The sequence below is a fragment of the Tenrec ecaudatus genome, chromosome X (assembly GCF_050624435.1).
Source record: "Tenrec ecaudatus isolate mTenEca1 chromosome X, mTenEca1.hap1, whole genome shotgun sequence".
NCBI lineage: Eukaryota > Metazoa > Chordata > Mammalia > Afrosoricida > Tenrecidae > Tenrec > Tenrec ecaudatus.
Window position 1 is genome coordinate 29092850 of NC_134548.1, and position 27661 is coordinate 29120510.

At 38.8% G+C, this 27661-nt stretch overlaps 1 protein-coding gene and 1 pseudogene across 1 annotated transcript in view; both read left to right on the forward strand.

The window, feature by feature from the left end:
• IL1RAPL1 (interleukin 1 receptor accessory protein like 1) overlaps window positions 1-27661 on the forward strand; it is a 756675-nt gene that overhangs the window by 526086 nt on the left and 202928 nt on the right. The window lies entirely within an intron of this gene.
• On the forward strand, window positions 12535-13025 carry LOC142434668 (transcription factor BTF3 pseudogene; annotated as a pseudogene).

A 27661-nucleotide genomic window follows, 5' to 3' on the forward strand; every position in this document is an offset into this window, starting at 1 on the left:
CTGGCAACGAATCTGCACATGAGATCCAGCAATGTTTTGCAGCAGATAAGATTTGGGGCTGGGCTTCTCTGTCCTTAGAATTCCCATTACTGGAAGAACAGGGTGAGGAAAAGTAAGCCAAAGTCTATTTCCTCACCTGCTTGTCAATAGCGTGGGGTCACTGGAAAAGTCATAAGAAACTGTGATGACTTGAATAGTAGGAGCTATGCCCCTTTCACCTGTACCATTTATCTGTTTGCTTCTGCCGTCCTCTCCCATCTATGTCGTTAGGAGAGTCAGCGAAAGCATTGTGACTTCCATCATGCTGCAGAACCTTTTTTTCTTACCTTGAAAAGGAAACGCAAGCTCAGTTTTTCAGAATAAAAAAATAATCGACCGTCAAATTCATGATATATTTATTAGGGTGAATAGTTATGCTATGACAGGATCTTATCATATACTATATTTAATCCATAATGGGGGTAGACATTAATATAAAATATAGGAATCATTATATCACCATCGCACACCAGTTATGAATTTCTTTTTGTGGATATATATACAGGTAGATATATGTGTGTGTGCGCACGCATGCATGCGCCCACACTCATGCACATGAGCATGCACATATGCTCAGGTGATGCTCAGCGATCTATCTGGAAGAAGTCAAATTTGAAATTATAGTCTGATGAGAGAATTTACTTCATGCTTCACCATAAACCCTGTGTTGATTGATTTATTTTGTTACAGTGTTACATTTTAAAGTGTATTTTGTACACAAAGTGGGTATAAGTTAACTTCTATTTTTCCTTATTGTGCAGAGTAGACAGAAAGAAGTGGGGCAGTAAAATGTGATCTTGGTTAGTTGACTTTCATCTCGCCCTACCTTATGATAAGTAGCCAAATTCCACTTCCATTCACAATGCTCGTTATCACAGTGTGAACGCAGTACTCTTTCTCTATTTGGGCAGAAGCCAAGAGGGTCATCATTACTATCAGGTTCTTTTGAGTTCCTTTAACTGGGTCCTGCAATAATGGCATTTTCTCAGGGTAGGCTTACCCCATGCTAATTGCGATGCTGGCTGGTGGTTCAAATTGATTCACTTGTACCATGGCAGAAAGAACAGGCAAACTAAATCTAGTTCCATAAGAAATACAACCAAGAAAATTTTGACTTAATAGAATGTGGAGAGTTTCCATCCAAAGGTTTCCCACACAGTATTTGTTTCCTTTCTGAGTAGGTTGTCTGCATGGGACTAGAACTTGGACTAAAGGTAAAAATGCTCTCACCTTGTTTTCCCACTGGTCTGCAGCAGTGTAATGGATTTTCATTAATTATTCAAGAATCGGGCTTGTTGTGCTTCTCTTGCTACCCTCTGTCTTCACCCATATCCTTCTGTAGCACAGAAATCTACCTGTAAGCTGATATTGTGAAAGTCTTTTCTCTGTTACTGTGCGGTAGCTTTAGCACAATAGTCTCTAGATTTAACTATTACAGAATATAATGCAATTATGAATCCAGGGACATCAAAAATCGACTTTCAGTGTAATATTTCAAGTCATCACAACTCAACTCATAAGTGCTCCTGTTAAATTGGCTCTCATTGAATCCACCTCTGTCATTATCTTGGACAGCAGTGCCTTTTCAGAGTTGCAGGCTGGAGGAAAATGATGCAGACCCAACTTGGGTCTGAGCTCATTTTCAGAAAACAAAGCAAATGGTGTGCTGTACATATCTTGGTGTGTGGGTTTATGCACCTATGTGCTTTGCTGTGCTGGATCCTGGATGAATAACGTAACTGAACATGTTTGTGCAAGCTCTGAAATGATTAGGTAGGTGAGGTTTGAGGGACTGCATGCGTCGTCTCCCATATATATGCGCCACACAAACACACACATGGACACAATTATCCATATTTATCTATATATAGATATACATATATGTGTGTGTGTATACATATAAAGAGAACATTACACACATCCACATATTTATATTCATATGGCACATGTAACTGTCTAGGAATAGAAGTGTTCAATTAGGAAGACCCACAGGATCCTTTCCTTAATCCAGTTGTTCATCTTTTTTCCTGTCTTCTATTTGGTTTCCTATTCTTTGTGTTGGTCAGGCAAAGAATGACTTACTCAGGAAATTATTTCTAAATTGGTCTTTAAAAACTCTGAAAAAGTGATCTGACGTAAGTCCAACCCTCATCTCAGGACGATGGGGCACCAGGTTGTGCAGTGGAGGCTTCTCATTAGCCAGGGGGAGTTTCCAGTTGCCAGTGTGTTCACATTGTCAGACGCAGGTCCAGAGCCAATCTCTGAGCAGAAAGTAGAAGCAACTGTGAACTTTGAGCAGATAGTCAAACAAGGGAGTGATTCAGAGTGAAAGATTGGAGTAAGTTTCTTGGGCAAATGACAGTAATACAAGCCTGTATGAATGAGTCTGTCATTCTGTTATCAGCTGTTTTCTTCCCTCTCCTCCTTTTCAAATTTTCAATTAAAATAGTCCAGTGGATGTATTTATTTGATACAGAAAAACTTGCAGTATACAGAGAACAGGTGGTGATAAACTTCAGTGTTGGTAAATTTTTCCTGGAAGTGCATTTCGGAGGCAGTGATGCCGTTGAACCTTCTCAGATGTTCAGTAGGGTTGCCAGGGGCTGTTCAGTTGTGGGTCTACAGAGACTGTGGCTGGATCTGTCTCCACTTTGACATGTTTTATAAATGAATCTCCACTGGCATTTTCCTTTGAAGCAAAATGTCTCTACTATTTTTAAATGTTTGAAAATCAACGCTATCATTGATGGTTGGGTTTCCAGTGTAAGCCTGCATCCCTAGTTGTTCTAGCGATACGATGCAAGTAATGGAAGCAAGACAATAAAATAAGAGTAATTGATTCAAGCAGAGTCACTGAATAAGACTTTTATTTCCTGTCTCGGGTTTGTTGTTTAAGAAAAACAAATTTAATTAGAGAACTACAGGAGGCAGATGAAGACTTAGGGGGAATGATGAACACGGACTAAGGATATTTTCAAGGGCTTTGAGCTTGATAGAGCTATTACGGGTACATCCTATTTAAATTTCCATTTCCTTTTTGTTACTCTCATTACATCTATACTTATTCATAATCATCAGGGTTGATTTTTTTTTTTGAGTTTACAAGTGAGTTGAAGAGCTGGGGGAGAGAAATGTCTTATAGTTCCTAGATAGGCAAGGGGAGGTTGGGAGAAGACATTTGAGACACTGGCGTGCTTTCCTGTTTTGATCTGCCTGAAATGGAACTCGTTACTCAGCGAGAAGGCAAAGAGAAACACAAGCAATGCATCGGTCTCTGCTCACACCTTGGTTGAACAAACTCATCAGGTACTCACTCCCTTACCTATAATGTACTGATCACCGGTGTACTCCAACGAAGGAGATTTGCTGTTGAAAATATGTTTGGGGAGTTCACAGTTTACTTGAACGGCAAGCAGACAATAAGGAAGCACATGATGTTTGAAGTGAAACCTGAAAAATGTGTGGGAGTTAACTTTGGTGGAGAGGAAGGGAAACCCTGATCCTAATACCAAAAACAGCACGTGTAAAGTTGAAGGGTAATAGAAATGAAAACTGAGACCTATTCTTTCTTTTGTCTTCCCTGACTAAGATGACAAAATCATCGCCTTCCACTTACAAAGTCTAGGACCCCAACAGCACTTTGGATCCCACTCTCTCTGCAACCCCTTAACCCTTACTCTCCTCACCGTATATTGTGCTTAACAGTTCTTTTGCTTCCTACCTGAAATGTGTCCCAGTCTCTTCCCCTACACTCCACCTTCATCCAGTCATAGACTGGGGAACCCGTATTTCTCTCACGGCTACCAGACCTGATTGGAAGGAATCATGGCATCGTCAGCACAAACCTATCCAGTGAAAAAAGAGAGCATCATCTCATAGGGTCTCTTCCTCATCACCTTTCCACGTGAAATTCTGGGTTGTTTTCTGAACGAGCACAGCAGACACTCTAATAAAACCCTGGGCTTTTATAAGTTGCAAGTATACCTTTCCTCCTACTACTTATCACAGTTCTTCTGGACCTGCCTGGTATATTAATGCTCCTCCTCTTCTTCAAAATGGACCTGCCTCTCCCACTCTTGGATTTACTGCATTCTGCTTTATATTGCAATGTATCCTTAGCCACCTCTCTAGACAGATTCTAAGTTTCTTAAAGTGACAGAATTTCTCTTGTTTGCACTTTCCCTTTGGGCCTTGTTTTTGTAATGGTTCACATTTGTAAATGGAAGTTTAGACCACACACTTTCAGCAGCTTCTTGAAGCTGGGGAAGAGAAGAAACTTTGAAGGATACTTAGAGAAACTAATTTAGACTCTTTTATGACTTTTATTATCTTCTTCTGTAGTCCCGGTGCAGCAATGGTTAAATACTCAGCTGCTAACCAACAGGGCTTCAGTTCAAACCCACCAGCTCCTGTAAACATTACAGTCTAGGTAACCCTGTGGGGGCAATTTCACTCACTCATATAGGATTACTAACAGAATCCAGGTGGTGTAATATACATCAGGCTGCTACCTGCAAGGGCAACAGTTCACAATCACTTAGCTTTCTACTTCCATACAGAGTTATAGTCTCAGAAACCCACAGTGACAGTTCTACCCTTCCCTATAGACTCATTATAAGTCCGAATTGACTTGATGGCAGTGAGGTCGATCTCTGTTGTTGTTTTTAAATAGAGTCACTATGAGTTAGAATCGACTCAGTGGCACACATCAATTCTCTTTTTTAAATTGGCTATGAGAATCCTAGGATATTGGTTGTTCATAATTATCTGTCGGAATTCATCAAATAAGGAAACTCATAAATTTTGTATGATGCCAAATACCTTCTCCCCCTTTTTAAAGCAAACATTTGGCTTCTATTTAATTGGGTGTGTGGTGTTCAGGCAACCATCCTTTAATGCTTACTTTCAAAAACGTATGCTAGCAAAACTTAACATCAAGGATGTCAAAGTCAATGCTATTGTATGCAATTTGTTCATTCAACAGATACTGATTGATTACTCACTGGGGATCAGCGACAGTAAAGCCCAAAACTTCCTCTAGGTTTTGGTCATTTTTGTTTGAATCCACAGCTAATTGAGTCTTATGTCCCAAACTGGGACTCTAAATTGTATGGTCTGTATTGTTGGCTCATTTCCCAACTCTGACACTAACCACATGTGACTACAGTGATGGAGAGCTACCAAATTTGGACTCATCACATTCAAGTGTTTATTTCTTGATGAGCTGGTCCCTTGTGGAAATCAAAAGATATGCAAGCAGAATAACAAATGAGAATTCTTTGGCACTTTTTAGCCAACAATAAAATATTTCTATAGAAATGGAAGTATACAAGAGAGCAGCCATCTGCTGTTTAAAAACAACAGAACTATATTTAAATCTAATTATTGTGTAAGGTCTGTGCCTTCAAAGCAAGGGCAACATTGTTGATGTTCATCTAACGGGAGGAAGCTTTTGTGTTCATCTTTGTCTGTCCTGGTATAAGATTGGATAACTATGACTGACTGAAAATAGTTAATCATATTTAATTACAGACAAGATTGGTTGAAACAGTATCCTTCTTTATTTTATTATTCATGAGGCACATGGACATCTCTTTTTTTTGGCACATGGACATCTCTAATTGGAAAAATCTGTGTTGCTTATTTTTCCTTAGGATTGAAATCCAAATTTACATGTTTAATAAATCTACCAGGAAACTGTGATCATGAAAATCACAAGAGTCTATTCCCTCAAAAAAAAAAAACCCTTTGAAACCTATAAATCAGAAAAAAATGGTAACAATTAGTATAATTGTAAAAATGTTTCCATTGAAGTACATAGTATGGGTTAGGTTTTGACTTTAAAAATTGATTCTTCCAGCTGACCAATATAATTGATGCTATTAAATTACATTTTTAATCATCTGTTTTACTCATTAAAATATTCCTGTGCAAATCTCCCACCTTATACCTATTCTTGGTTATTTCTTAATTTTTATGAGAGGAATTGCATATATTAATCTTATAAAAATATTAGTTTATCCTATATCACATTATAACTTCAATCTATAAGTGAGATATAGTGTTTGCAAAGGGTGTTCTTCCACTAGTGCAGTAAGCATATTTAGGTAGCATAACAAAGGTTAATGAGCTATATTCAGCAAGCACATGTGGTCATATATAAGTTTGCTACATCTGCATTGTAGCTTAAAAGTCTTAAAACATTCTAATTAATTACCAATATTTTTCCAAGATAAAAATCTGGATGTTTGTCTTTCTTGATAAAATTTCAGACGCAAACATAGTCTAACTAAACTAGCATGTAAATCATAATCTTAAGAGATTCCAAACAAGACAGGAGGGGAAAGTTATATTCCTTAAAGATTATTATGCTTTTTGAGCTTATGATTACAATGCAAACTATTTCTACTTGGATGAGAGAGCTGATGAAGTAAATTTCAAGTTTGGCACCCCTGCCCCCTACATGCAAGCTCCATAAGTACAAGAACTGGACACTGCTATACCTCACACTCTACAACAGTTGCCCCCACGCAGCTTCTCAACAGGTATTTTGCCAAATGAATGAATGAACATCCCTACTTTCTTTCCCCTTCATCCTAGTATGTGTCTCCTGTCTGCTTTGCTGTCATTCAGAATCATCAGTGTATTATATGCTGCCAGAGAAATCCCATGTCTCCTGCTCCCGAATGACTTGTGTCCCCTTTCATTGTCTTCATTGAACACCCAGAGTATGAACAGGTAGTGCAGTGGGCTGGTTGTCAGGCTGTTTACCTTAAGGTCAGAATTTTGAAACCATCAACTGTTCTGTGGGAGAAAGATCCAGCTTTCTCTTCCTGTAAAGAATCCCGATTTGATAACTCAGAACACAGTTCTACTCTGTCCAATAGGATCACTATGAGTTGAATTGACTCAGTGGCTGTGAGTTTTTTTAAAAACCCTAACAGCACAAGAGGCAAAACCTCACTCACTGAGATGTTGTTTAGACAGAACTATTTACAAATTTAAGAGGGGTAAACTATTTACAAATTTAAGAGGGGTAAACTATTTACAAATTTAAGAGGGAAAATATTAAGAAACATTTTTTATCTTACATGAGTATACGTTCTACCATCATGAAAAGAAAAACTTAAAGCATTTGGAATCTCTTTTACCTAGCATTGTACAGTATGAGATGATGGATGGCATTGAAGGACTCGTGTGTTCTTCTCACTAAGAGAAAATTTGAATTTATGATGATTAAAATTTAGAAAAAAAGATGAAATATCTAATATCAGTCATCTTGGTTTTGCGAATGAAGGACATGTTTTAACTGATTTTTTTCTTTAACTTTTTTTTAAAAATCCCCATGAACCCCCCTCAGTGTCATGTCACAGACGTTTGTATTTGACTATACAATTGAACTTTCATATCGCATCCCAGATGGTCTTCCTGTACACGTGCTTGTGTTTAGGTGTCCAAAACCCAACCCAACCCACTGCTGCTAGCTCATAGCGGGTAATCAAGTCTATTGTGTTACAGAACAGAGCTGAGTACCACAGGATTTTTCTCCTCTGTTCTCTTAAGGAAGCAAACCATGAAACCTTTCTTCCATGATGCCAATGTGCCGGCTCAAACCACCAACCTTTAAAGTAGTAACTAAGAGAAAACCCCTAGTATAATCACAAGTGTTACAAATTCCTTCAGGAGTATCAAAGGGAGTGATTTCTCTCCATTTCTGGTATAAACAAGAGCCCTGGTGTAGCAGTGGTTAAGCGCTGTGGCAGTTTGAACCCTCCAGGTCCTCTCGGAGAGGAAGATGTGTCAATCTGTAAAGATCTACAACCTTGAAAACCCCTCTGTCTTCTGAGACCACTCGGAGGAGGAATTAACTCAATGGCTCTAGAGAATACTTTAAAATAAAAAGGAACGTGAAATGATCTAATCTCTTTATATTAGACACGTCACGTTTCAGGAGCACTTTTATTATTTAATTGGTCTCAAGATTTATTTAATCGGATTATATCACCAAATAACAGGCCACATTCTTGAATGGAGACTTAATGGAACCTCTTGGGGTTTCATGGGAGAAAGAAGAGATTTTCCTGAAGAGTAGGAGAATTCATCACCAGCCCCTTCCAGTCTTCCTTCAGTCATCTTTTGGACAGACCCATATTTAGATGATGTGAGGGAGAAAATGGAAGGTTTTTCTCACCCAAATTGCAGGAGCTTGTTGCTATTATCTGAGGAGCAGAAAGGGAGAATTAAGCAGCAGGATTGTTATGCTAATTAGCTTCAGAACCTTCAAAATCCTCGAACATCCTTATTGTCCTCATCCCTGTTGTTAGTTAGTACCACCTGTGTATTGGCTCACAGATTAAAAATGCTTCCCCATACATTGTGCGAGTATCAGAGATTAGGAAGTGCCAGCATTATAAATCATAATCTCATGAAAGAATCACCTGAAGCCTGGGTTTTGGTGATGCCATCTTGTTTCCATAGTGACGATGAGTAACAAATGGCTATAGATTTGCAAATGATATTTCTTTTTGTGCACTGACAACAGCTGCTGGCATTTTAGCCAAGGGCAAATTAAATAATCTATGGTATGCTCAGAGAATAGAAATGGGTACTAGGAATTAAAAACCAAAAGCTCATCATGATGTTTGGATGACGCCTCCAATGATCCCGTACTTACTAGTTCTTCAGTGTGTGAAATAGAGGCCTCGGCTTCAGTCCTTCTGGTTGACAGCTCATGTCTGTCAGCAAAAGCATCAGTATTCCAACAGGTATGGAAATGAGAGCACATTCTGCAACCATTTTGGCTGCAGTTCTGATTTTGTTGTGCAGAACTTTAATCTTGTTTGCCTTAGCATGGAGTGTGAGCCAAAGCCAGCCCACAGAGAAACGAGGGGGCTTGTCAATAGAGAAAGGGAAGGGAGGTAGAGAAAAGCTCCGCGTCTCCAGGTGTTTAAAGGGGACAGGCTACCAATGTGTGTCAAGAAATGGGTGAGTGGCCCCCAAACCAGATTTGTAGGGATCTCACCCTTTATTTATGCCTAAATTGAAACCATCATTCCCAGAGAAGGAGTATTATCACAGAAGAGCAGTAGTCATGTTTTGGGTAAAATATGAAAATTTAAGATTATTATATCCCTGCCAAATGTATTAGAAAAGGAAACAATCACTGTAACAATATGCCAGTAGACTCCTCCAGTCTTCCCTGCACGGGGACTCGGAATTGTTGAAAGGGCACTTGATTTTTCTTTTCTTTTCACGGTGGTAGAAGTTACACTCGTATAACATGAAATTTGCCATTTTTATTTATTTTTTAAGTTGCGCAATTCAAAAAAATGTACACTTCAGTGGCGTTACTTACATTTACAATGCTTGACACCCATCACCACCAGCTATTTCCCAAACCCTTCCATTTCCCCACATTGAAGCCCTATCTCCATTGCCTCCTCGTCTGAGCTCATAACGACGCCATACTATAGTGTTGAATTGTAATCTTTACGGAAGCAGCCAGCTAGAATTTCCTTGAGCACGGCCACTTGATGGATTCAAAATGCCAACCTTTAGACTAGTTGCTAAGTGCAAAGCACTTGCATCACCAATAAATTATGAAATCAGAGGTTGAAGACTAGCAACTATTGGGTGTTTGTGGATTGAAAATATATTCCATTGTGATCAGGCAGTGTTTCTATTCTTATGGAATTGGCTGTGCACATTTAAAAAGTGTTGGCTCTCCAACAAGCATACATGATCTCTCCTGAGAAATTGTAGCTCTAGCAACACCAGGGTCCAGTTCCTTGGGCTGGAATTGCTTAGCCGTGGCTCCTTTGGAAGGGACCTTCCTTCTCCAGTTTCACAGTTCCTGACTAATCTATTTCCTTCCTGAACCAAATTCTTCTAGCACCGACACACATAAGCAAATAGAAATTGTCACCTATCCTTTAAATCATGTTCACTCAGCACTTTGCAATGCCAGGTAGCTGCATCCAGGCTAACCTCAAGCAGAAATCCCAAAGAATATTTATACTGAGATCAATCACTCTTCATTTAAAATTCTTTTTTAACGTTTAGTTTTCCTTATTTGGTATCCGTTTCCTCTGTTGACTTTAGGGATGGGCAAAAAACGTCTTAGTAAAGATTACAAGCAACAATTCCAGCAGAAGTGTGGTCGAGATAGTTTCTGAATTATGTGTGAGATGTTTCTGGTGTAATTTTTGACTAAGCTAATAAGGCTCTATTTATTAGAAAACAGTGTAATATTTGATACACTTTAAAAGATCCTTCTGAGTTCCTAAATGCATATTCCCCAAATGTCTGTGCAATAACACTTGTAGGAGATGTTAATAAGTGCCTCCAGGCAAAGAAAACCACATGTCCACTAAGTGTGGGGAAGATCACAAACTGATGCTTCTGCACAATGAAGAGTTACAATGCATGTTACCAGAAAAAGAGGGATGGGGGAATCTTGCAGTAAAAATTGCTTTCGCCTCTTCAATGTAAGAATGACATTCTAAATTTTCACCAATGTTGTCATTGACTGATTGATGGATTCATTGTTTCACACAGAGTAGAATAAACCATTTTCAGTTTAATTGGTGCTATATTACACAAATTGAACAAAAGCATGTGAACCCTGTTGTAAATAACACTTTTAATACTATTCAGTAAACAAAGTTAGAGAATATAAAATGTATGAACTGTCATAGGCCACTTGACTGAATTGTCTAACAAGACTGTGGTCCTATGCCTTCAACACCAGTAAGCCAATCTTATGTGGTGTTTGATTATGTCTACAAAGTATCCCTAACCATGCCCCCAATTACTGCATTATGTAAATAGATAAATGTATAGCACATACTTACATGTTTATATGTATGCCTATAGACACCTATATATGCCAATGTACACACATACCATTCAAAACACATATATGCATGCAGATTTATCAATGTAGCAACATATTTAGTTATTAAAGCCATGATCCAAAATTTGCATATTATAGAACATATCAAAAGAGTATTGATTAATTATTATTGCCAAGGAACTTTACCCTGTATGACTATGCCACATTTTTATCTATTCCTAAGTACATTAACATTGTTATTTCTACTTTATCACTAATATGAATAATACTGCTGTGAGCATATGAATTTGAGTACTTGCGTTGAAAGATATTTTGATTTTCCTTGAGTATACACCTGCAGTGGAGTGAAATAATTGATAGGGCTCTTTTATTCATAGGCTTTATAACTGCTACCAAATAACTGGGCAAGAGGTGTGCAGATAAAGTGTGGAGGATTCTAACTAGGGGAATGGCCAGTCTTGTCATTCTGTTGCATTTTAAGACAACCATTTCAGAAGTAGGACAAGGAATCCCATGACCACTTAGAAAGAAGAGCTCCCATGCTCTTGAGGACTGAATGCAAGATCCCTATGTGAAATGGTGGTAGCCCTTTCTAAAGTGACTGTGGCAGCAGAGGACCCAGGGACCATGGTACCAAGACCATAAGACAGATTGGCACACTTCCAAGGTCACAGAAAGGATCAAGATGAGTGCCTTCAGGCAGGCTGTTGGATTGCAGAGTAGTGTGCCCTTGGGGAATTTACCATCAACACAGGAGTTTCCAGCACTTACCTGAGCATGTCAAGGGGCTTAGAGGCTGAGACATGTGCCTGCTGACTTGGTTGACAAGAGCTGTTTTATATGAAAAAACTATCCTTAATGATTTTTTATCCTGATTTTTAACCTGTTAACTTTTCTAACACATTCCATAACTGTATTGCTTGTGAGTTCCATGTGGTTGTTGCAACTGTCATTCAGCACCACAAAAAAGTACAAAGGAAGAGATTGTATCTGAAAGAAAATGATTAAGAAGAATAGAGGCTCAAGGCAAGCCTATCCTCTGCCTCATAGAAATCAGCATTTGGCTTGTATGGAGTTGGGTCACCATTCCACCAGTGAAGGTCAGACATGGGCACCACGCCAGTTCCACAATACCTTGAAGTGGAATTGCCAGAAACTCTTTACCCCATAGTTGCACCATTTTATATTAACTCTAGCAATGTATGAGGATGCTAATTTCTCGACAGCTCCATCAACATTCATTTATCTATGTCTTGTCGATTACAGCTATCTAACTGATTGTGAGGTGGTATCTCCTTGTGATTCTTGATTTGTTTGCAGTCCTCTATGGGCTAATTGTGTTTGTCATCATTTATTGTGCTTATTGGACATTTGTAAATATTCTATGTCTATTCTGATTATTTTCCATTTTATTCGGGTTATTGATCTTTTTGTGATTAGGTGGTAATCATTCCTTAGAGGGTCTTTTAAGATAGGCAATTTGCAAAGATTTTCTATCATTCGCTGGGTAAGTACGTAAGTAGGGCATTTATATGGAAAGTTATGTTGAGGATCTTGCATCCTCCTAGGTGTGCAACTACTAATCTTCGCTGGGCTGCCAAAGAACCCTGATGGCGCGGCCCCATTTCTGATACCACAAGATGAAAGAAAGGGTCATGAATCAAGAGAAACTCCCCAAACTGCAAGCATGAGTGCACAGTGGTGGGACAAGACCTGCATTCAGAAAGTGCTGGTTCACAGAAGAGCCACCGCAGATGACAAGGAAACTGTAGTTCTCCTTAAAGTAGCTAGGGGTAAATGATATCTCTGGTATCAAAGAGGCGAATATGTTTCCAGACCAGGGAACGGTGATCCACACTAACAACCATGATGTCCAGGCGTCACCGGCCATGCTGAGAAGAAGCAGCTGACAGAGAGGCTCCCCAGCATCTTCAACCAGCTGGGCGCAGACAGCCTGACTAGCTTATGGAGACTGGTCAAGGCCCCAGCCAAGCAGTCTGTGAAGGAAAGGCCCCACTTTACTATGAGAGAGGATGATGATGACGTTCCAGATCTTGTGGCAAATTTTGAGGAGACATCCAAGAATGAAGCTAACTGGTTTGAGTCAGCTTCTGAGGAAGATAAAACTTGAGGAAGTTACTTAGAGCTGTCATTTTATATTGTATGTCGAGAACCTACATTTCCTTCTGTGTATCTTTCATGCTAGAAATATAAATAAAATTTGTTTGTTACTCCTCTAGCAATTGCAGAATCCAATGGATAAAACAACAAAACTACAATAATAATTAGCTAGAACATGACTATGGCTATACTGTAGGCTAGAAGTAAGTAAGCCTGAGACAGTTGGCCAAAGTTCCACAAAAGCAATCTGTAAACTCATTCTTGGGGGAAAGCTGGATTGTATTTGCCAGAGGAAGCAGAAAAGGGAATTCAAAGGAGAAGAAATCACATACTAAAAATAAAGAAGCACGAAGGTTGATTTTATATCTTTGAAATTTTCTGACTTAACCATATTGTGGACATGGTTCCTGTCCCCATGGACAGGAGGGAGCTATGTAGAAGGTAGAATGTGTTAGTGGTGAGATTTTTTAAAGATTTTTTAATTTCTTCTCAAAGAGTTAAGCTTTTCATAAAAAAAACATGAAAGACAAAACCAAAGAGTTGTTGCTGTCCAGTTGATTCTGATTCATAGGGATGCTATATGATAGAGTGTAACTACTCCAGAGGGCCGCCAAGGTTCTAGTCTTTTCACAAGTAGACTGCCACACCATTCTTTCTCCATTGGAATGGTGGCGGGTTAGATTTAGATGAGCAGCTGAGAAAATAGCCACTGTACCAACAGGGCTACTTATTATGTACTATCCCATAGCCATTGACTGGATTCTGTCACTATCCATCTACCTTTCTGCATTTCCTGTGCAGAAAATCATACAAAACACAGAGAGAAAACAAAAAATATCCAACAAGAATTACTAGACAAAACAGAAAAACCTCAAGGAGAACTTGAAACTATGTTGCATTGGGCCCAAAAAGAAGCTCAAGTGATAAGGCTTTACATTTTAACCTAACTGCATCTTCCATAACAGGCTTTACAATTCTCTCTGGCTGATAGCAAGGTTAGTCACATCCCTCAACTATGGTCAGAGGGATTCACCAGGGACTTAACACATGTGGGGACCCTTCTAATGGATTGTGGGCTTCCACTGTCATCCACAGCCTCTGCAAGCCAGGTGATCACAATCCAAGCTCTGATACCATTCCCTCTCTAGGATTTGGGTTTTATTATTCACAATCCTTGGTTCACATGGGTCGGTGTACTTCTTCCATGTGGTCTTAGTCGATGCCTCACTTAGATAGATGGCTGCTTATTTGAAGACAAGTTTAAGACCCCGGAAATAATTCTTTCTCATAGTTCGGCACCATCTAGTTTCTTAACCACACTTTAGCTATAGCAGAGTAATATCTTCTGAGATCTCTTCATGAAAGTGAGCATTGAGCAAGACCATGTCATAAGAACACGTTGTTCTTCGATTGGGGCTAGAATTGAGTTTTAGACACAAATCCATAAGTGCTTTTAGACAATGGTGGAAAGCGATCAAAAAAGCAATGGTGGTGACTTTGCAGTCTTGACTCATAATGGGAACAACAAACTCAAGAACCCTTTAGGGATAGGACAGGGAGAGAGATTTGTGAGTATGGAAGTAGGCGGCAGTGGGGAAGAATAAATACACTAATAGTGAGTGAAAGTGGAGGTACAGATTTTCCTGCTTAGATGTGGGCACTGAGAGGATCAAATGAGTCAGAGGGCTTGTAGCTTGGCAAAGAGAAAAGAAATTGTTCCCCAAATAATAGCATGTATCCAGGAAAGGAATCATTTTCTGCAGGAAGAATAGCATTTTGTGATGCAGTTGAAACCTGCCAACTATTCCACACAATAAAGATAAATCTGTATGCTCCCATGTTTCCCTAAGGTGATGGTACCACTCCCTGGTGGGTGCCGAAATTTTATCCAGAAGAAGTAAAAAAGCAGATACCTAAACTTTTTCCTGGATTACACAAGCTTTTACTGCCAGAGGTCATTAAATTATTTTTTCTGAGCAGGGTCAGTAGGCCAAATAAGTTTGGGAGCTTGTGATATAGACCCTCACAGGGCCTCTGAAACACTCCACTCAGGAGTAAGAGATTTGCAGCACAGACAAGTGCTGCCAGAAGCACCTCACATTCATTACATATTTGGTTGTGAATGAAATGTTGGGCATTGTGCATTCAGAAAACCTTAACTTGCCAAATTTTTCATAACCACCACAATCAGTAATGTGGCCTTACATGAGATCGTGACCCACAGTTTAAGAAGGTTTGACAGAGTCAAGGAAAAACTATACAGGATTGCAATGAGTCAGAATCAACTGAGTGGCACTTGGTACCATATGGCTATATCTTCTTCTCGAAGAGTCGGTTCTGACTTACAGAGAGCCAGTAGGATAGAGTAGAACTACTCTATAAGGTTTCATGGTTGGTAGGTTCAAACTGTAGCCCTTTCAGTTAGCAGTGAAGCACTTAATCACAAGGAGGCTAGGGAGAAAATTCTTTGTCGGAATATACTATTCCTCAAAATGTTTTATTCATTAATTAAAACCAAAATCATTTGGCATTTATTTTCTTATTGTTACTGTTGCCAGTGGTCTTTTGAAAATGTGATCTCATAATGTGAGCATTAGGAAAATGTTTAAAGCAAATAAAATGAAAATGACAACAAACTCATATTTACTGCAAGAAAAAATGGACACTTATTTTCAAACTGCAGCCCTTGTAGTGAGCAGTCATGCACTTAACCACTGCACCACTGGGATGATACATAGATCCATAGGCTGTCTGTCACAATATACTGTTTCTCAAAAAAAGTAATGAGGCAAAATGAAAATTATTTACAAATTTTCAAGGGAGAGGGGCAGGGAGGGAGGGGAAAGTGAGGAGCTGATACCAAGGGCTCAAGTAGAATGAAAATATTTTGAGAATGATGATGGCAACAAATGTGCTTGACACATGGATGGAAATAAGGATTGTGATAAGAGCTATACGAACCCCCTGAAAATTATTTTCAAAAAAACAACTATTAATTTGCTATGAACAAAAAGTAATTTGTCATTTATTATGTTATTGTTGTTAGTGATTTTTTTGAAAATGTAACCTCACAATGTGTCAGCACTTAGAAAACTATTCAAAACAACAAATGCTGGTTTACTCTGAGAAAAACTTATACCTTGACTTTAGTTGGCTCCTTCCAAGAGACTGTAGGAAAGCATTAACCATTATGTAAAAATCAGACACACATGCACACACACACACACACACACATCCTTCTAAGCTGTGGCCTTCCTGGAAAGTTCATGTCCTACACTGTAGCACTCTGTGCAAAGTACAACTGAGGCCTGCAGCTGCTTTGGAGGATAACAGCCTATTTTTACAAGTGTTGCCTGAGGCCCTCCTGAAATGGATACATCGCATGTATACAATGGGATGTACACTTTATGTATACTTTAATTGTATACTTATATATACTTTAATTCACAACATCCCATACATGCTTGTGTGTTTGGTTAAAATCAATTTAGCCATTTGCATTTGACATAGAAACTTAATTTTATTTGCATAGATTCTATTTCTTGTAAAACATTGTCACTGCCTGCCTTCCCATTTGTGATTCTAGTTTCTCTGTACTCCCACTTCTACATCTCTGAGCATCCCTTGTGTTTAATCCCACTAGATATCCCTCCATTCCAACAGAAATGTACCTCGGGCTTCTTCAACTCTTTGGTCCTCCACTACAGTTCCCATTATGTAAATTTCAAATATTCTCTGTTCTATGTAGAGTATTGTGCATTCCAATTGACTTTTAATACACAAGCACATATCTTGTATTCAAAATGAAATTGAATCTTGTTGGTTATAAACATGCTAACTCAGGGCCTTTTTCAATGTAGGATTAGCAATAAAAATGAGATTATACTTTATGAAGAATAGATGTGCATATGAACTGCCATTAGTAGCTTCCTTACTTGATCAAACTCTGAATTAAAATAGGATTTAAATGCTTAAAACTAGGAGCTTTTTCAGTGTATGGGCTTTCTTATTATCTTTAAATTTTTAAAAAAGTGATAATGGGGTTTCCACCTGAGAGGAATGGTTGAGAAAAACATTTTGTTCCAGTTAGTTAATTCTTCTCTACATGTGCTGTATTCATCGCATCCATTTTAAAAGCAAATGAGCCATCCCTATCTCTTCTTGCATTTTTGGAAAACTCTTGCTGTGCCAATTTCAGATTGTATGTATCTTAGAGAGAATGAGACACTCTAATCTTGATTATAATTTTAAGTTAAAAGAATGAAAATTATTCAATACAAGGACACTGATAAATTGATCTAGTCAGGCTGCTTTGTCTCTTTCAACAAAAGAGAATAGTATCTATGCATAGGATCAAGAGGCCTAATGTCATGGTGGGTTAAGCATTGAGCGGCTTAATCCCAAGGTCAGTGATTCAAAGCTACTTGGGGGGAAAATGATGCTGTCTGCTCCTATACAGCTTTCTACTCTGGGAAACACTAAGAGTAGTTCTACTCTGTCCTATAGAGTCACTATGAGTTGGAATTGACTTGAGGGCAGTGGGTTGTATGTATTTTTTTATGTATTGGATGGTAACTTCCTGTATTAAAATGCAGAATACCATAAATGCTATTTGATTTTGACTCAATCAAGTAATCAGCTCATGAAATCTGTTGTTAAACATCCTGTATACCGGAACACTCAGCCACTTTGAAAATAATCATAACTTTTAAATGAAATTATGTTCGTTGAAAAAGGAGACACTTCACATATTGTCCATATCGAAATGGACAATAAGTACATATGCAAATATATATGAGGATGGGGAAATAGATCTATGTGCCTATATTTATAGGTTTAGTGTTTAAGGGGCAGAAGGACATTAGGCCTCCACTCAAGTACTCCCTCAATGCATGAATACTTTCTTCTATTAAATTGGCATTTTATGATGTGCACCCTCCCAACACAACTGCTGAAGATAAAGCGGGTGAATAAGCAAATGTGGTAAAGAAAGCTGATGGTGCTCGGCTATCAAAAGATATAGCATCTGGGGTCTTAAAGGCTTGAAGATAAACAAGCAGCCATCTAGCTCAGAAGCAACGAAGCCCACATGGAAGAACAAACCAGCCTGGGTGATCACAAGGTTCAGAAGGAATCAGTTATCAGGCATCAATGAATAAAAAATCTTATCATTGGGTGCACACCTCCATGATATGATCGCTGAGGACAAATGGGTTCATAAGCAAATGTGGCGAAGAAAGCTGATTTTGCCTGGCTATCAAAAGGTATAGTGTCTGGGGTCTTAAAGGCTTGAAGGTAATTAAGCAGTCATCTAGCTCAGAAGCAACAAAGCCCACATGGAAGAAGCACACCAGCCTGTGCGATCACGAGGTGTCGAAGGGATCAGGTATAAGGCATCATCAGAACAAAAAAATCTTACCATAGTGAATGAAGGGGGAAGTATAGAGTAGAGGCCCAAAGCCTATTTATCAGCCACTGGAGATCCCCTTGCAGTGGGGTCTAGGGAAGGAGCTGAGTCAGTCAGGGGGCGATGTAGCACCGATGAAGAATACTGCTTTCCTCTACTTCCTAAATGCTTCTCCCCCCGCCCCCCACTATCATGATCCGAATTCTACCTTGCAAGTCTGGCTAGACCAGAGGATGTACACTGGTGCAGATAGGAGCAGGAGGCACAGGGAATCCAGGATGGATGATACCTTCAGGACCAAGGGTGTGAGTGGCAATACTGGGAGGGTAGAGGGAGAGTGGATTGGAAAAAGGAACCTGATTACCAGGGTCTACATGTGACCTCCGCCCTTGGGGATGGACAACAGAAAAGGGGGTGAAGGGAGATGTCAGACAGGGAAAGATATGGCAAAATAATACCTTATAAATTATCAAGGGATCATGAGGGAGGGGGGAGCGTGGAGGGAGGGGAAGAAAGAGGACCTGATGCCAAGAGCTTAAGTGGAAGGTAAATGCTTTGAAAATGATGAGGGCAATGAATGTACAGATGTGCTTTACACATTTGATGTATGTATGTATTGTGATAAGAGTTGTATGAGCCCCTAATAAAAAAAAAATTGGCAAGTGCCTCAGTATCATGAGCCCCAGGAAAAGAAAAAAAACAACACACGAGATAGCACTCGATACTATTGATTAGACTAACATGTAAAAGGCTGATCATACCAAATATTGATGAGGGTATCAAGTGAAAGGAACCCTTGACCATTGCTGTTGAGAATTTAAAAAGAAAGAAAGAAAAAGCATAGAGTAGCTCTTTCCCATCCTGCAGGATGGCAGGTGAAAAGGCTGACAATGAAACCAGATACCCTGGAGAGGCAGCCTGAGGCCAAGAAGGGAATTGCCAGTGGCAATGTTAATAAGGCAAAGACCAAAGTCAAGTAGGGGAGGCCCCACTGCAACGGAAGCCCTCTTCTAGCCACAGGATTTGGCCGATATTCCACCTCAGCCATGTATTGCAGAAAGGCCATCAAAGAGAAAACATTCAATGGTCAAATTCAGGGTTGAGAAGAAGAAGGGGCAGGCCCTTGTGACTGTCACAAAGCCAGTTTCTGGTGACAAGTGGTTACGCTGCACAGCATGTCTAGGCACTACCCTGTTACAGACGTGCCGCAAAGCTGTTAAGCCAACACACAGCGCTCCTTGGGCAGCACATGAGGAAATGTCACTCCAGCATCCCTCAAGGGGACCTTTCTGATTGTCTTGACTGGACACCACTGAGGCAAGAGAATGGTTGTCCTGAAGCAGCCAAGGACTCTCTTGTTACTTGTGACTGGACCTCTGTCCCTCAATCGAGTTCCACTGCATAGAACACACCAGAAATTTGTCATCACCACCTTCACAAAAATTGCTATCAGTGGTGGGAAAATACTCAAATAGTTTACGGACCCCTATTTCCAGAAGAAGCTGCATGAGCCTAGATACCAAGAAGGTGAGCTCTTTGACAAGAGAAAGAGTAAGATGAGATCATAGAACAGCGCAAGGTTGATCAGAAAGTAGTGCACTTGCAAATTTTGCAAAAACAAACAAACAAACAAAGCCTTTCCCCAGTTTCAAGGCTACATGTGTATTTTCTTCACAAATAGATTTTATCTTCACAATTTGGTGTCCAACATTTCTAGCAAAATACCTAATTAAATAACTGATAATATTTTTTAATGAAAAGTAGCATACTGCACTTGTTAAAAGTTGAGTTGCACACCATGCTTCCTCTTCTAAAAGAAAGAGAGAGAGAGAGAGAGAGAGAGAGAGAGAGAGAGAGAGAGAGAGAGAGAGAGAAAGAAAGAAAGAAAGAAAGAAAGAAAGAAAGAAAGAAAGAAAGAAAAGGAGTCCTACTTTTGATACCAGTGAATTATCTTGTTTGGGGAAAAATGTTTTTGATTTGTTTTACATATATACTTGCTTGAATTAATGAGGTCTTACTGGAGTATGGTGAGACATGGAATACCAAGAAATGCCAGAATGACAAAAGCTTGCCCTAGTGCTGCTGTCTGGAAGATTGGAGGTTCAAACCCAACAGCTGATCCTTTGGAGAAGATGAGACTATCTGCTCCCGTAAAGATTTACAGCCCCAAAAATCCTATGTAGGTTGCTGTGACTTAGAATCAGCCTGATGGCACTGGATTTACGGACACTGAGAGCAATCAGAAGGGATCTTATCCCATAGTTGATAGAGAGTAAAGCCTGAATTTGGACATCTAGCCTCCAGAGCTGTGAAGTCATACGTGTATGTTTTTTGAAACCAACCTAATTTGTGTAATATTATTATGGCAGTTGTAGGAAACTAAAAGGAGCCCTAGTGGCCTAGTGGATTACATATTGCACTGCTAACCATAAGGTCAGCAGTTTGAAATCACCAGTCACTTCTGCAGAATCAAGATGGAGCTTTCCACGCATGGAAAGCTTGACAGCCTCTAAATTCCTGGGGAACAGTTCAATTCTGTGCTGTAGGGTCACTGATTCAGAATTGACTTGATGGCAGTTAGCAGCAGCAGCAGTAAGAGGAAACTAGGGAACTGAACCAGTTTAGAAAAAGTTTAATACTCTCTTAGAATGTTAAACATGCACCTATCTATCCTAGTTGCAACATTCTACTCTTAAGTAATTACCAAAAAGAATGAAAATATACATCAACAGAAAAGATTTATACTTAAATATCCAAAGCACCTTTATTCATAATGATTCCAATCTAGAAGCAAATCAAATATTAATCCATGAGGGGATGGCTGACCACACACTGGTGCACCCCTATAATGGAAAACAACTAAGCAATAAAAACAAACCACTGATGCAAATAAGTAAATGGATTCATCTTAGAACGATTATGCTGAGCAGAAATAAGGCAGAAACAAAAGAATGCATAGACGATTAGAATGAAAACGGATTGGGGATAACAGAATTCACATCAGTCATTGCCTGGTGATGGAGGAAATTTCTCAGATAATTGGGATAATCAGTACTTTGTTATCCTATGAGAAATGTTATCATCTACAACACCCGAGCATGAAGATGTTTCATTTTGAATACTTCTAAGATGCATTAAGCTGTCAGTCAACAGGCACAGTAACTCAACACCCAGTGTGGGATCGTGGTGTGAAGGGAATTTGAAGTCGGCTGTGCAAATGGAAGTCGGGATGAACGATGAGGCATTCATTCATCTGATCAATAACCAAGTGCTTATTGGACAGTCAGTGATGATCCAGACCCTTTTAGGTTCTGGAGATACAGAGGATGTCTCTGGTCTCATCAAACTTACATACCAGTTGACTGAGATTTAGAATAAACAAAGAGCCAATAAACAGGATGATCAGAAAACAGTACTATGAAAGGAATATAAGAAGCCCAGACAGAAAACTGGCATAGAACCATGTTTAGCAAAAAACTTTGGAAAAGGATGTATGAGGTAGAGGAAAGAGTAGGTGCAAAACCCCCAAGTAGTAATGACTTCGGTTTATTTGAGGAGCAAATAGGAATCCAGGTAGCCTAAAAGCCAAGCAGAGGCCTATTTCTATTGGGCATTTAGGACACGATAAAGTGCCTTTTAACCAAAAACATGAAGGAAATCATTATGGCGTTTTGAGCTAGAGAACTGCATGGCCTTGAGTCTTTTTGTTATTGTTTTTCCCCAAATATCACATTGTTTTAGTGCAGGGACTAAAGGAGATTGAGAGCAAGACGTAGGGAACAAGCTTCTAGAGACTGGTGATAAAAAGAGAGCAGGCACAACTTAATCGTGAATTCTAATATAAGAAAAATTTATTCTTACAATGTGGCCCTGCTTGATACTTACCCTCATGAACTGAAGATAGGAGTGGTAGAGCTGAGTGTGGTAAAGAAATCATATGGTCCCCAGCTATCACAAAGAATAGATTCTTGTGTCTTAAAGACTTGTCTTCGAACCAGCAGCCATCCAAGTGAGGTGACAGCTAAATCCCCACAGAAGAAGCACACCACACTGTGCGAACCACGGTTTTCAAATGGTAAAACCCAAGATTAGAGGAGGGAATTGTACTAGAGCTTCAATTCTGAACACTCGGTTTACATAAGGCTAAACATGACAGTGAAAGCCCAAAATTCATTATGGAGCCCCCGCATGGATTAAGATGCCATTTAACAGGGATATGAACAGTTTTGTCCACAGACATGGTGAATTGGAAGGTGGATTACTGCAGACATAGTTTGCTTCAAACTTAAAATCTTACCATTTGGTTTCCTTTTTGAACCATTTTCTAAAAATCATTTTTTTGGGGGCTCATACAACTCCTCACAATCCATAATGAACCATTTTTAACTTATCCTAATTTTTGCTACTTTATGCTTTCTTTCAGAATGAGGCTTTTCTGTATTTTATTTCATGGTTGTTGCTATTTTTTCTTCCTGTGCTTTTTTTGTATGATTTCCTGTATAGGAAATCCAGGATCGATAACCCTATAGAGATAGCAGCTAGAAGAATATTTTCTTGGGTAGGTTGTGGACACAGGAGGTACTAATAATCATGGATACAAGAATGAAACAAAATGATCCAAAATTTATTTCAGTAATAATTTCAAAACTGTTTTTGATGTATTTCAACCAATGATTGGATGTGGATGTGAACTACATGTCAATACAATGGTTTACAAAGTGAGAGAGCTGGCAAATCATCCAGAGACCACAATATTCCTGGTAGGAAATGGCATTTGCTTCAATTACAGAGGTGGCAGTAGACATGAAGAGTAGGGGACAATTTCCAAAAATATTTCAGAAGTAGATCTGGAAGGACTCGGTATCAAACAGTATGTGGAGGATGAGCCATATGGAAAAGCAGAGGGTTTTCGCGAATCTTTGAACTAGTTACCATTTGCTGATAGGCGGAACGTTGAATAATATGAGACAGGGTATGGGCAGGAGAACTCAGGAGTGTCTGCCCTTGAGCGATATAGCAGGAAGGGCATGGAACTCTCAACCTGGGTAAAATAAAAGAGAAAGGATTTACAACGATGTGGAAAGTGTGTCAGGACAACTTCAAGGGCATTGCAGTGCTCCCAGACTAGTACTTCCTATCCCTAGGCCATACAGAGCAAGTTGGTCGACCAGTTAGAGTGGTTGTATGTTAACAAGAGATAAGGTCCTCATGAGAAATCCCCAGAAAACTCACAGAAACACGCCAATGAGGGGCTTGGGAGAATGCGACACTACTCCATCTTACTCTCCTCCCAACCTGCGGTCTCCGTGTAGCTGCCTTCCATTCTTTGGGCAAATCCAACTTGGAGTTGCAGGGCAGGGGATCACTTGAAAACAATTTGGAGATGGAGGCCTGGAGGTGACAATCATCTAGTTAGTATTCAATGAATCTGAAAGGGCAGAGGAAGATATCTGACGCAGGCCTTTATCATGAACTCTACAACTTTAAAGTATATGTAACTTTACCAAAAAACCTACTTTCCGTCCCACATATTTTATGCAGCTACACACAAATATTTGTTCCAAGGAAGTGTTTTGCTACCAAGGAAGTTCATTTGGACAGCTTTTTGCAACGATGTATCTGCAATATATTATTATTTTTAAGACCTTTTAAAGGAAGCCAAAATACATGCTGGCACTTACTTTAGATGTGTTATCGAGGGGATTAGTCCCCAGAGAAGTAGCTCACAGTTAGAAAAGTAGACGGTCAGTAAATGGGTGAAAGTCCTTTACAAGATGGATAGGCACTGTGGCCCTCACACTGGGCTCCAACTTAATTCTGAAGATGGCACAGGACTGGGCAGTTTCATTTTGTTGTCCACGGGGCCACTGTGGGAAAGAATGAACTCCACAGCACCTAACCACAGCGACAAAGGAGCCCATGCACCTTACGCACCTTACAACTCATAGTTACTTAGTGACACAGCAACCCAGGAGGAATTATGGGGTACAGAAAACCACGTTGGCCTTCTGGTGAATTTCAGTAGCACTAGACAGATGGAAGATATCCGTTTTGCAACCAGGAAGACCTTGCACCGGTGTGTGTGACATTTGGAGCTGGGATATGAAAATCAGGTTTTATTCCATATGCTCAAAGTTTTTGTTGTGTTTTTTGAGAGTAACCTATCCATTTTAGTTCTCACATCTGTTTTTGCAATCTGCTAGAACTGTTTAACAAAGATTGCAGCTTAACATTTTATACTTCTAGCTACCCCAGGGTCATATTTGGCCAGAGCTTTGGTTTGAAAGTTTATGTACTCAAGGGAGTACCCACAGCAAAGCACTGATAACAAGTTATGATGAAACCCTCATTTAAGACTATTCCGTAATTCTCCACTAAAGATGTTACTCGATGATATTTCATTAAGTCTTTTATCATCCACTGATTATTTGCCAACAGTAAATACAGGTTTTGGAAGAAAATAGGAGTTTAGTACTGTATGTGTGCATGCATGTGTATGTTCAAATTTCTTCGTGAAATGGTAATATCTGAATTTATTCGGAACTAAAAAAAGTCATTTATTCTAAAAATATGTGAGTGCCTAATATAATAGATAGCCCAGACACTCTGCTAGGCACTAGGGCTGTCTGTGAGCAAAATAAACCCAGATTCCAATTCCTATGGAGATGATATTTTAATTAGGACAAACAGATAATAACACATATACTACCAATAAAAATACAATGTGTGTAGTGTGTTAGTGACACATGGTTTGAGAGAAAAACCAGGGTATATATAAAAGAAAGCATTATTCTCTAGCATCAGGATACAACCTTATGCATCCCCAAATCTGATTCCTCTGACTTCAACATTGAAAGTGCTTTCATTTCCATTGACCAAAATGAATCAAAATTCTCTGCCTTTGAGTCTAGCCGACTAATAGTGACCCTACAGGGCAGTGTGGAATAGGACCTTTGAGTTTCAGAGACCGTAACTCTTGTGGGAGTAGAAAACCTTGTCTCTCTCACAAATAATGGCTGGTGGTTTCCAACTGTTAACCTTGGGGTTAGCATCCCAACTCACAACCACTAAATGACCAAACCAAAATGTATACCAGAAATTATTGATATACATTCATACTTGGTACGATAATCTGTTAGATCACTAAATGACTTTAAAATAATAGGAATCTCTATTTTCATTAATTAGATTGGCATCATTTTCTCTGCTTACAGTGAAGAAAGATAAGTGTTGTAACTTTTCATTGGTACATAATTTTCTTCATTTTGTACATATGATAACAACATTGAATCTGCAACATAAAGAAGTTATGCCTTGCTTGTTTTTTAGGGAATTCTATCCATGTGAGTTTTCATCTACATTAATGTCTCTTTTCAGGCTCCAAATACAAAAGAGAAATTCTGCTTTGTGTACGTGTGTTGGCTTTGAGGGGGATTCTATTCACTTGAGATTTAACCTACCTTAAAGTATCCTTTCCTTAAAGGTAGTGCAAAATTGCCAAAATAAACCTTCATTATACCAAGCCACTAGGGAAATTTCCTCAAATTGAACATTGCTAGAACTGTGGATGGAGAGTAAACTGTCTACTTTTGAACCTTGAATTCATCCAATCAAAAAAATCTAAATAGGATATGAGGGTCTATTAAACTTAACTTCCTTCTAAGCAGATTTAGTCTATATTTAGCCTTCCACTTTTACTGCAATGTGTGCCAAAAATTAAAATAAAGGATAATTTTATTCTATGTGATCAGTAACTGGGAAATATATAATTGATATTTTTTCTGGAAATAGTTTGAGGTGAAATAAGTTTTTTCAACACACTGAAACTTTTTTCTGCCAAAGTAATAGAGTTGGCATTTGACATCATATAAGATGCTCTTCTAGTTTGTCTTACATTTCTGTATGCTGTCAGAAAAATAAATCCCTTCTTATTTTCCATATTTATATATTTTTTTTATTCCAAGGTGTTTCTAGGTTGGGGGTTGGCTGTCTCATTCAGAGTAAGCATATATGTCAACCACACAAAGGTACATTTGAAACATGTGAGTTTTTCACATCATAGTCAGCATTTACACCCCCTAAAATATTGTCTAGAGATTTATGATCATAGAAAAAGATAGCAGGTTACTTTGCACTAATGATGATATCTGTTGGCATTTGAATCAACATTTGAAATTCAAATAGTCTTGATGAATTTTCTTCTGTTTAGTAGATTTTTTACATTAAATAAATCTAGCTAGCTAGCTACCTAGCTAGCTACCTATCTATCATCTATCATATATCTTCTATATAAAAGTTGATAGATAGATATAGATATAATATAGATATATAGATTATGGGGCTAGAGCAGTATCAGATGATCATCAACATTGTATCATCTCCTGCTTGGTGCTTCTCTGTTTTCTGGAAGGAAAGAATGATGCTCTTTACTGTGATGAGAATTTATATGATTTCTTTAGATACTTTATTGTTGGGATTCACCATGAATTCCAGCAAGATGCTTAGTGCTATTCAGAAACCTGTGCTTGTATGTTTATTTCATTTTGGCATCTTTTTAATTCCCCACATTTAAAGTCTAACTTTCTAAAAATCTGATTCTTATCGCAAACTATGAAATATGTGCTTCCCCATTATCCTTTCTACAAATTATCTTGGACCTTTATTATTTCAGCTCATGTCTTACCTGCAACTAACTTTAAAGATGTGTGTAAGCTGTCAGTATTCTGATAAAAAAGAATGATAAAAATATGACTTTTGAAGAATGACCACCATGCTTGTTTTATAAAATATACTTATTTGTGTTTTTTAAATCATTTTATTGGGTCTCATGCAATGCTTACCACAATCCATACATACAATCATTGTGTCAAGCACATTTGTACATGTGTTGCCCTCATCATTCTCCAAACATTTGCTTTCTATTTGAGTCCTTGGTATCAACTCCCTTTTTCCCCCTCCGTCCGCACCAGCCCTCCCTCATGAACCCTTGATGATTTATAAATTATTATTATTTTGTCATATCTTACACTGTCTGATGTCTCCCTTCACCCACTTTTCTGTTGTCCATCCCCCAGAAAGGAGGTTATATTTTTTAAGACACACATTCTATACAGAATAAAATAAACAGAAATAATTTTTTAAAGCCAACAACTTGGGCTTTTCTTTTTTTTTCATCTGCCACATCCAATTCATCAAATCCTATTGTTTTTTGCCCCCCCACCAAAATCAACCCTAAATCT